Source organism: Crocuta crocuta, unplaced genomic scaffold, assembly GCF_008692635.1.
Source record: "Crocuta crocuta isolate KB4526 unplaced genomic scaffold, BGI_CrCroc_1.0 scaffold170, whole genome shotgun sequence".
Taxonomy (NCBI): Eukaryota; Metazoa; Chordata; class Mammalia; order Carnivora; family Hyaenidae; genus Crocuta; species Crocuta crocuta.
Window position 1 is genome coordinate 10,015,284 of NW_027527853.1, and position 3,105 is coordinate 10,018,388.

The window sequence follows — 3,105 nt, forward strand, 5'->3', positions numbered from 1 at the left end:
GGCTGAGGCTCAGAGAGTTTGCCATCAGTCAATGGAAAAGGTGGGATTTGAACTCTTAACCACCAGTCTTGGGCTCTCCCTTCCCTTCCTGATGTACAAACCCCCTCAGGGCAGGTGGAGGAGGCCTCCCAGAGGGATGGAAGGGGTCTTGAATTGCAACAAGAATACCCATGAATCCCAGAAGGGGAGCTGATGGAGGGTGGAAACAGAGGACAGATGCAAATCTCAAGGGCAACTTGAAAGGCTGGATGGAGGGCACATCCCAGCTAGATGTTGAAGACTGAAAGGATCTAAAAGCACAGCTGAGGTGGGTGGAGGAGAGGGTTAGGGGAGGAAAGGAGAGTGTGTGGCCACTGGGGTGTGTTGGGGTCAGCAAGGAGGAGGATATGGCGGAGTAGCAGACGCATTAGGGAAAATCATGCACTGAACGGGGAAGACAGGCTGTGACCAGGCCTTGGAGACCTTGAGTGTTCGACCAAGGAGTAGGGAATTCTTCAGTCTTTGGTGCCCCCACCATCCCAGCCCTTGGGCACTGTGGGTTTGCATCTGCGGAAAACTCTCCCTTCACCAGGCTCCCAATTCTCCATGTCCCCCCCCGGGGTGGTGGGGTGTCTTAGGAAGGTCCAGGTGCGTGTCCAGCTCCGCTCACTTGTTCTTTCGTGTCCAGCCCCCATAGCTGTTTGAAGACATGCTGATACTGGCCCCGCTGCTGGACCAGCCCTAGAGTTAGGCCATCGGGGCCATGGGCTGAGCCCCATGCCCAGCATGCTGCCCACCTTTAGCTGCTGAGGCGAATGCTGGACTTGTCTGTGCAGTGTGGGCACACCCCCCTTCCTTGCCTGTGCCACACTCTGCCCCGGGATGGCATGCTCTGGGTAGCTTCCATCAGCCCACAGCACCCCTGCAGCTGCCTCAGCCCCACTGGAGGGGAGTCACAATGCCCCCTACTCCCCTCCTGCCCCTGCCCCTGCAGCTGAATGTCACTTTGCTCTTCTCTCCAGCCACTCTCCCAGCCAACTGACTCTCATCAGGTGAGCCCTGGCAGGACATGATCAGAATGACCTGGTCTCCCTGCGGCTGGTCCCTTTGGACCACTGCTGGGAGTGCTGAGTTCTGGAGGTGAAAAGGGAGCCCCTGATGTATGAGCCCAGGATTGTTGGGATCAGAGACTAAGTCTCCGATCTGTGTGTTTTGTTAACATGCACAGAGTTTATTCCGGCTTGCTCCTGGGCTTGACACCTGTGGAAGGGGAAGGAAGGAAGCAGGGTTGGCCAAAGCGAGTTAGCATGTGATACAGCCTGAAAAGGTCTCAGCCAATCTCATGGGAAGTCTGTCTGCCATGGAGCAGGGCCCTGAGGCTCCTATGAGCCCCGGGTGAGACTGCCTTTCTCCAGCAGAGGGCAGCTTCTGATGGGGCAGCTGACAGGTGGCCATCAGCCGGTGGCACTCCCAGCCAGCACTCGAGAGAAAACGAGTCCTTCAGGCCCAAGGGGGACCTGGTGGCTCATCAAGGCATTTTACCCCCTCGCCTTGCCAAGCCACATCTAGGAAAGTTTTGTGTTAGAAGAGGAACCTAGCCAGTTAGGTCCCTGGATGGGGACTGGGAGAGGAATCCATTCATGCACACAGGAGGTTCTTGGGGGTGGGCGCCCAGCTAGGACAAGCCAGGGGGACAGATCCTCTGTGAAACCTCAGGGTACCAGTGGAGTTTCATGGGACACCTTTCAGGCTATTGGTTTGGTGTGGTTTAAGATGAAATGTAAGTTAAAGAAACTTTTATAATGAAAACAGGAGAGGGGAAAGGGGGAGGATTGGTGTTTCAGTGGCGCAGTTGGCTACGCATCTGACTCTTGGTTTCAGCTCAGGTCTTGGTCTCAAGGTCCTGAGTTCAAGCCCTGTGTTGGGCTCTGAGCTGGGCATGACCCCTACCTATGAACANCAGCTGGTTAAGCGTCCGACTTGGGCTCAAGTCATGATCTCACGGTTTGTGAATTCAAGCCTCGCATGCTGACAGCTCAGACCCTGGAGCTAGCTTCAGATTCTGTGTCTGCCTCTCTCTCTGCCCCCAACCCTGCTCACACAATCTCTCTCTCTCTCTTTCAAAAAATAAATAAACATTAAAAAAATTTTTTTAATAAAAAAATAAAAAAAGAAAGAAAAGGAAACAGCAGGGATGTAAAAATTACACCAGCTTGTAGGAGCAGAATGTCAAACCTTTTGCTTGGGTTTTTGTATTAGTCTCTTTTATAGTCACAAGTGACTAAAACCCAAAAGAATTAATTCAGGCCAAGGCGAGGGAATTTACATGTTCTTGTAAAAAGACCAAGGAAGGGAAGGGCGGACTTGCCTCAGGGAAGACTAGATGTCCCTTTCTCTTCCCTTCCACCTATTTGAGGGTGGGAGAGAAACAGTAACTATTTTGCCCCTGGGTCTAGTCTTGGAACACTTTTAGGAGCAGGGAGAGGGAAGCAGCAGCAAGGAGAATGGCTGGGAGTGCTCGCTGGCCTCTGTTGCCCCTGGACAGCCGCTGCTCGAGGGAGGTCCAGGTCCCGGTGATTCCAGTGACAGCAGTTCAGCCAGGGAGCAGTAGATCTGAGTTGTGCGGCTGCTGTCCTGATCCTGCTGGAGGGTCCTTGCCTGTTAGCTCCCTCCCACTCCCTGCCCTGGATGCTGGGATGCAGATGAGACCCAGGACCAGCAGTGGGACCAGGAAAAGCAGAAGCAGGGAGCTGGCCAGGTTCAGAATCTGACTTACACTTTCCCGGCTGGCTTCTCCCCCTCCCTTTGCTTTACTGCTGGATTTCTTCAAAACCTAGCAGGATACTCAGCACATCTGGTCAGAGACAATAATGCCCTTCCTCTGGGCCAAATGGCCTGGCAAGACCCAGGGCGGGTAAAGAGTGGTGTTGGGGAGAAACTCACATATGTGATCTCTGGATTTTGGAAGCTCCAGTTTTAATTCTACTTAATTCCAAAGGGCACACAGAAGACAGCGCCAGACAAGGAGGGCATGGATGACATCAGCCACCAGGTGCCCGAAGAGCTAGCTCTGAGTGTTGCCGGCACTCATACAGACATGCCAGCAAGTCTGCAAAATAACCATTT